This window comes from Gavialis gangeticus, unplaced genomic scaffold (assembly GCF_001723915.1).
Source record: "Gavialis gangeticus isolate Ggan-Ray unplaced genomic scaffold, GavGan_comp1, whole genome shotgun sequence".
Lineage (NCBI taxonomy): Eukaryota > Metazoa > Chordata > Crocodylia > Gavialidae > Gavialis > Gavialis gangeticus.
In genome coordinates, this window is record NW_017729033.1 from 100,545,393 (window position 1) to 100,553,775 (window position 8,383).

Here is an 8,383-nt window from a genome sequence, read left to right on the forward strand (position 1 = left end):
TACCAGCTTGATCTCCTTGTCCATGGCTCAAGATAGGGCTCTCTTCAATCCTATATCTTCAGGACTCATTCCCTCTTTTGGGGATAGATTTTTCATTTCCCTTGATGGAGCATATATGCCTTTATTGTAACTTCTTAAACTACCTCATGTCCTGGAAAAGCTTGAAACAACATCAAACTAAGAATTTAATGGGAGCTGCAACACTAAATAGTTGGCACAATCAATCCACTGCATTGTGCCAGTGTAGATTAACTCTAGTTGGTATATTCAGGGTGCATCTACACATGTGCTTTAATGTGCATTAGCTTATTTTAAAGTGCATTAAAGCATCACTAAAAAAAACCCCATGCACTTTCACTAATGCATATTAAAATAGGTTAATGCACATTAAAGTGCCACTAAAAGCCATGGGCTCCTATACACATATAAGGAGGCTGCTCCAATGTGCCGTAATTACAGTGTGTTGGAGCAGACTCAGTTGAATCTGGTGGAGCTTGATAATTACCATGCTCCAACGTCACATATATCAGCATACCTATGCTGAAAAGCTTTTGTTCAATAAACTTTAATTAAAGTGCCCCCTGCTGCCATTTTTCAGCGCAGGGACACTGATACACATGACACTCTGGTTACTTGAATTAGCATGACTCTCAGAGCCACACTAATTAAAGTGTGCCCCCCCTTCCCCTGCAGCGCGCATCTATAAATACTCCTACTCTATCTTAATCCGCATTAACCAAAGACTAATATGCATTTTCCCAGTACCTCTCAACAGAGGTCACCTATACACGAGCATGGAGGCTGCTCCGATGCACTAGAATTCCAGCACGTCAGAGCAGACTCAATTAATCAAATCTGCTGAAGTGTAGCAATTGCCTCACACCCGCAACCTTCTGTATCTTGTCTATCAACGTCTCTGCGCTTAAAAATAGCAGTGCTTGTCAAATGAGCTTTAGTTCAAGTGCTCCTACCACCATTTTAAAGCGTAGGGATGCTGATACGGGAGACAAAGAGGTGCTTTAATTAGAGCAGCTCTCAGAGCCGCTCTAATTAAAGCACCACACCTGGACCACACGTAAAAATGCCCAGAGGTACTAAATTTAATGTTCATTAACTAAAGCGCATTAATGTGTGTGTAGATGCAGGGTCTTATCCAAAGTCTTTTAAAGTCAGTGGAAAGTTCTGCACTGATACCATTGCTCTAAAATATAAATTCACTCATACCTAGCATCTCAAATGCACATCCATCCATCCACCCACTAGATTGAAACTAGGGTACAGTATTACAAGCGAGGATCATAGCTATCTTGGCCATCTTAAAGCCTGCAACATGGTACCTATCTGGAAATAAAACTGATTCCTGCCTTCACATTATTAAACAATGATCAAGATGACAATATTTTTTTGATAAAAGGGCATCTGGTTGTAACAAATGCACCAAGTATCTGACTTGATCCACTTGTCTAAACTAAAAACAGGGAGTTATAATTATCTTGTTTTCCAATGAAGTCATCATCTACAAGCCACAACAGCAATTTTTAGGCTGAAGTTTTCCAGCATAACAATTACTGTGGGTATTTCCAAATTTTATTCTTAAGTAGTAGTATCTCCATCTCAAAAGAAAGCTGTAATTCATTAAAAAAAGATGTCTGGTAAAAAATGGATTAACTAGAATAATGACAATGGCGACCTGGATCCTACAGTCTATTAAACAAATTATAATACAACTTGTGTTTGTGAGAGAGAAATATGCATCTTACTCGATTTGATAAAGCCCAGAAAACAAATCAGTGTATTAAACAAAAAGGTGTGACATTTTCTGACCAATTTTTTCCCCCCACTAAAAATGTAGACACAGGTTAGGTAAACATTCTGTGCATTCATATCAATTTACATGAATTTTTCAGTTAAAAATAGCTCAAGATAGGAGTTAATTTAAATATTTAAAACAAAACCAAAAAAACCCCATTTCATGTTATTTTTTGTTCTGAAAATATTTTGGTTTGAAATTTACTTTCATTTTATTTTAAAGATGTGCTTAAAGAATTTCACAAAAAAACCCCAAAACAAACAAAAACACCTGAAAGGATTTATTTTATCCCAAACCTCTTTTTTTTCCCCTTGTAATTTTTTTCTATTCACAGGGTCCTTACAAAGTGGCTTACTAAGAGCCAATTTCAAATTTAGCCAGGAATATAAGAACACAGGGTGCCTATACATGAGCAGACCCGATTAATCAAGTCTGCTAGAGCATGGCAATTATTACTCTACAGCAGCCTCTTGTATCTCGTGTATCAGCATCCCCATGCTTAAAATGGCAGCGGGGGTGCTTAAACTAAAGCTTGTCAAACAAGCTTTAGTTCAAGCATTCCCACCACCATTTTTAAGCATTGGGCCATTGACACACGAGACGTGGTGTTGCTTTAATTAGAGCAACTCTGAGAGTCACTCTAATTAAAGCGCCACCCTCTCCCCCCACCCTTGAAAGATGTGTAAAAGGCTAGGGACAGACATTACACATAAATTGATTTAAGTGACCAGAAACTGGTTTAAACCTGTAACAGAACAGAAGTTCAGTGCACAAAAACCAGTTTCAAACTGGTTTGAGATCAGTCTGATGCTACATTCAACCAGATTTAACTGCTTTGGGTCAAACTGGTTTATGTAATGTCTGTCCCAGACTACTTGCTGGTTTAAGTTAATCCAGTCTGCCCCAGTATCCCAGCACACCCTCTGGGCTGGGCGGGGCCCCTCTGCTCTCTAGTCCGAGCAGTGACCAGACCTAGCAGAGACACTGGCAGGCATGGCTCCATTAAGGCAAAGTGGGTAGAGAGGGGGTGAATTCTTCCCTCCTTCCTGCACTGCATCCAAGGTCAGCCTGTCTGCTAGGGAGAACAAGGGAGGGGGCTGCAGCAGTGGCCCCTAGAGCTGGCATACCCTGGCTGCAAAGAAGAGACAAAGGGAAGAATTAGCTTTCTCCCTGCCCCCTTCACCTTAAATAGGGCCATGCTGAGTTGGTTGTCCCACAGGATGGGGATGGGGGGGGCAGGGACTCTTCCCCTCCTCCTCCCAGTGTGAAAAGGGGAACTCTGTGAGGCACTGGATGGGGATCCTTTCTCCTCCTTCCCTTCCCCCCACCGCTGTGGGGCTGGAAGTGGGAGGGCTCCATGTGATGCTGCCAGGCCCCAGAGTGGGGGCAGGGGAGGCTCTGTTCCATGCAGGGGGCAACTCTTCGCCTTCCTCCTCCCCACAGAGGCATCAGGAGCACAGAGCTCAGTTGGGCAGGGTGTGGTTGTGAGGGTGGGGAGTGTAGGGACCCCCACACCCTCCCCCTATGACATGCAGCGAGAGAAGGCAGTAGGCTCCAATGTGGGCCTTCCCTCACTGCAAGTGCTGGAGCTGCAGGTGTGGGGAGCAGAGCTCCAGCAATGTGGCAGGCTCCACTCCCCACTCCCACGCAGTGCTGGCCAGAGCCATTCCTGCACTGGGGACAAGTGCCCTGACCTGCCTGCCTGCTGCTGCCGGGCAGTGGGGGCTGCACACCATAGGGGGAATGTATGGGGGTCCCTACACCCCCTACCCTGCCCAGCTGAGCTCCATGCTCCCACTATCCCTCGGGGGGAAAAGAGTTCCCCTCTGGGGCTGGGCTGCATCCCATAGAGCCCCCCCCCTCCCCACCCTACAGTGATGGGGAAGAAGCCTCACAGATGCCCCCTGTCCACAGTAGGGGGAGGACAGGGGGGTGGAGGAGGGAGAAGAGGTCCCCAGCACCAAATGGTGAGGGAGGAGGGGGAAGAGTTCCCCCCTCTGGCAGGGCAGCCCTGTATGCCTGGACTGCTCCTGCTGGAGCCTGGTCACACCCCACTCCTCAGCTCAGCTTCCCTGTGGAAGGGAGGGCTGCTCTAGCACACCCAGGCTTCTGGCTTGAGCCACTGAAGGCATGTGCCTGAATTTCCTGAATAGAAAGGGAAAATGTATCCACTTGGAAACTGATTCACTCTCTGCAGGCTAGACTAACCTGCAAAGATTGAACGAACTCAGGCTCTGGCTTTTTGAACACCCGTCCCTAGCCAAAGTGCCCACAGGGATATAAGACCAGAAGGAGCATGGATCTTTGAGTTCAGTTCCCTGCAACTGCAAGCAACAATATAAAGGCCTTATTATACTTTATGCTGTGAGCCGCACAAGTGTCAACTGGTGTTAGTGCTAGCTTGGAGCTTGAAGCAGTCACAACTTTAATGTAGAAACCTTCTTTAACTGTCCCCCACCTGCACAGCTGTGACTTGCCACTAGAGGCTTGATGACCACGGGCAGGGCTATGAGCTATAGTTGTGAGTTACCACTAGAGAGCAGGGATAAAAGCCTATCTTGGTTCACCAGCCCTCTGGACAGGGCATAAGAGATCCCAGGACACTGGAGGACTTCAGTTTGGGCAGAACTTCTATGGGGAGTGGCCACACCTTAGTGAAACAGGAGCTGGGTATTGCAAATCAGAGACTATTGTTCTCTGGAGTGATGTAACTTTGAGCCACATAATGAGGGTTTAAAACCACTTTAAGGTGTCAATGTGTGGCTAATCCAGGGATTAAGAGGTCCAGGAGCCACCCAAAATTACTGTACAACAAAGCCATAAGAGGCATTATACACACAAGAGTCCTCAAGAACCTCTGGCCCCTCCCACCAACAAAGACCCTACTAATACCCTTCAAACTAATCTTTATTACAAACAAGATATTTACTACAAACAATTCCAGTGTGTCCAAGACATCAATGTGCCACAAGGTGAGAGCAAACACTCCACTCAGCATACCTAATACTACAAACCAAAACTTAAAAAGCAAAACAAAACAAACAATAGTCTGACCTGGGGAAAATTATTTCCTGGCCTCATCTCTGATGACCATTTTAATGCTGTGCATATGATGGAGACACCAGAGCCAGGCACTGAGAGTTTTCTCAGTTTCTCTTGGAGCATCTAGTCTCCCATCTCTATGGCCAATCTCTGGTACATGGGAGGAAGAGAAAAAAACAAAACAAATTGAAGTCAAATCATAAGCGACATGTGAGGGTGGGGGCTCAGGGGGAGCATGTTGGCCACTGCCAAGATTGGCCACTGCCGCTGGCTTCTGTGGGCGGTTACTGCTCGCCACCCCCTCCCCACCCTGCCTCCACCACTGCTATCAGCTTCTGCAGGCAGTTGCCACTTGCCACCCTGTCACTGACGCCAATGCCCACAAACTGTGCCCTCCCCAGTCTCAGGAGGCACCAGTCACCCATGAATACAGGTTATGCATTCAAGGAAGGCAAAAATGCCCTTCCTAATCCCTACAGGTCAGCAGCAGAGGTCCTGGAGCATGGGATTGATTGCTTAAATACAATATATAAATAAAAGACCAGTGCAACAAAGGGAGGATGAGCAAGGGAATCTCAGTCCACCCTCAGGCAAAGCCTCGCCGAGTTCAATGAAGTTTTCACTGATACCAGGTGAAGGGTTTTCAGTGAATTTCACCTCAGTGCAGAGAGCTAGGTATAAGGCACAAGGTCCAGGTATCATAAAAACCCCAATTCAGCCCCATTAGAGGGTTAATGCATCACAGGGGTGAATTTTACCTTTTACAATAAATAATTTAGAACCTCAAGTTAAATACCAGATGAATTCTGACATAGTTAAAGAGATTCTAGATGAGGATGGGGAACCTGTAGCACTCATGGAAACTTGTGGCACAGGAAACTTGTGTGTGTGGCATGTAGCAGATCAGGGAGGGTACAAGCAGTACAGTAGCAGATAGCAGAGCAGCAGATCAGGCAGGGGAAAGGGATTGGAGTGACACTTAGGAATGGTGCAGGGCTAACTTGTGGCACACATGCCAAGAAGTTTGGCTCCCACTACTCTAGACATTTACCAGTAGGGCAATTAGCAGCAGTCACTGGTGAGGGAAACCAGTGGCAGCAACCGTAGCGTAGGGGACACAAGAGCAGCTGAAGTAGGCAGCTATCCCTTGCCCCCAGGAGCCCTTTTGCATGCTCCTTTTGGGAGCACCACACAATTTGGGACATGTTGCCCTAGCTCTTTACATGCATGTTAAATTATCCATATCGGCCTATATACATTTTATGTATATATGGGCCAACATGATTTATTTAACATATTTTATTTAATACCTTCCCCCCCCATTCATAAGAACTAAAACCTTCTCCACAGCAGCCTCTAGAAAGTTCTGTTTCCATTCTCAGCACGAATCTTCTGCACAGAACCATTCACTTCTTACTTTAAGACAGCTCCATAGTGGGATATGGAATGTACCTTTAAGAGGCCTGAAGGTCTCTCGCCCTGATGCCCTGGGGATGCAGTTCGGTGGTCGTGGGTTGTTATTTTTCTTCCTGCAAGCTGTGAGTGTGTGTGTTCCTGAATCCTGTTTCCCCAATAAAGATTAAACTGTTTAATCACCACACTTGTGCCTGCCAAATGGTGACTTGAAGACAGAACCCCAAAGGCATGGATGTCTGAGTGAGTACCCCATCCCTGGAACCCAGTGGCCAAGGGCAAACACCATTGCTTCATTCACCCCATCAACGCATACAAAGATCAAAAGTGCAAGCTTGACAAGTCATGTATTGGCCTCAGATGAATGCCCACATTGAGCAATGGATTGCAACTTGCACACCTTGTTGAGCTCCAACCCAGTACTCAGAAAGAGCCCATGATCTCACATGAGATCCCAGACTTGCCTTGGCTAAACCTGGCAGTGGGCATTTTTGACCTATGGGGACAGTCTTATTTGATAATAGTCAACTATTACTCCAAGTACCCTGAAGTTTTGCACCTACCCAACAAGACAGCCAGCACGGTAATAGCCAAAATGAAGTCTGTATTTGCTCACCATGGCATACCTAAATAAATTGTTTGTGATCATGTGCCATTTGCAGTCACGTGATGAAATAATTTGCAACTGATTGGGGCATGACCATCACCCACTCTAGTCTGGGTTATCCACAATCCAAAGGTCAGGCTAAATGCATGGTTCAGACTGTCAAATCAATGTTTAAGACGACATTGCAGGATGGCTCACATCTATATCTGGCTTTACTCAATCTGTAGAACAAGCCCGTTATCTGTCTTGAGTATGCTTCAGCACAGCTTCCAATGGGGAGACTTTGCGCAGTACCCTCCCTGCTACAACAGCAGTCCTAACTCCTAGACTACCATCGAATGCCTCCCACAAGGTGTGGAACCTTCAAAAGGTGCCAAAAGACACTATGACTGCACAGCTACATTCTTGCCACCACTATGAGAGGGGGGGGAAAGTAAGGATGCAAACAAGTACAGGTTGGATACCAGTGTCCATTATGACAAAAAGGGATGAAACACATTCCTACATGGTAAAAACCCCCAGGGGTAACGGCTACAGGAGAAACAGAAGACACTGAAGGAAAGATTACTCATCAGTCCCAGCAGAACAAGTTGATGCACCTCAAGAGATGGCAGCAGAACAAGTCTCAGAAGTAAAACCAGACTACCAAGAGCAAGAGTTTTGTTACATTTCTGAGGATTCAGCAGTACCCACAGAGACACCTGATGGCACCAGGCAAATTAAGAGTGGACGTCCAGTGAAGTTGCCTGTGAAGTACAAAGACTACGTAATGGGGCAGTGGTAAAAGCTAGACCCCATTGGTGAGCCGAGTACTAGCAACCTCTGGCTCCATGATCCCAAAGCATTCTGAGTTAAAGTAGCTACTGATGAACATTCAAATACTTAAGAGGGAGCTCCCAGAGTAAAGAAGGGGAATGTTGTATATGGAATGTATCTTTAAGGGGCCTGCAGCGGAATGGTCCAGTCTTTCCCCCTGATGCCCTGTGGGTATGGTTTGTTGGTGGTAGATTCAGAGATGTTTGGGTCAGAAGGGACTTTAGCAGATAGTTGAGTCTGACCCCCTGCCCTGGGCAGGGAAGAGCACTGGGGTCAGATGACCCCAGCCAGGTATGTCTAGCCTCCTCTTAAAGACCCCCCAAGGTAGGGGAGAGCACCACCTCCCTTGGAAGCCCATTCCAGATTTTGGCAACCCTTTCCATAAAGAAGTTATTTCTGATGTCTAACCTAAATCTGGTCTCTGTCAGTTTGTGGTCATTGTTCCTAGTTACTCCAAGGGGTGCCCTGGTAAACAGAGCATCTCCTATTACTTTCTGTCCCCTCCCTGATGAATTTGTAAGCAGCCTGTGGCAGAAAGCCACCTTGGTTTCTCCCCAAAAATCTCTGCCCTGTGACACTGTGACCAAATCTCTGTGCTGTGACCATTTGATTAGGTCAGGCTCAGCAGAGGAGACCACACCCTTACCCTGTCTTTAGGTAACTTGAGCTGGCTGCATTCCTGAGGGAGGGGGGAA

The 8,383-nt window shown here is 46.2% G+C and overlaps 1 long non-coding RNA gene across 1 annotated transcript in view; it reads right to left on the reverse strand.

The window, feature by feature from the left end:
• Positions 1–8,383, reverse strand: part of LOC109304019 — a 113,491-nt gene that overhangs the window by 17,147 nt on the left and 87,961 nt on the right. The window contains exon 3 of the long non-coding RNA XR_002099278.1: positions 4–160. This is a non-coding gene — a long non-coding RNA (uncharacterized LOC109304019). The remainder of the gene's footprint in view (positions 1–3; positions 161–8,383) is intronic.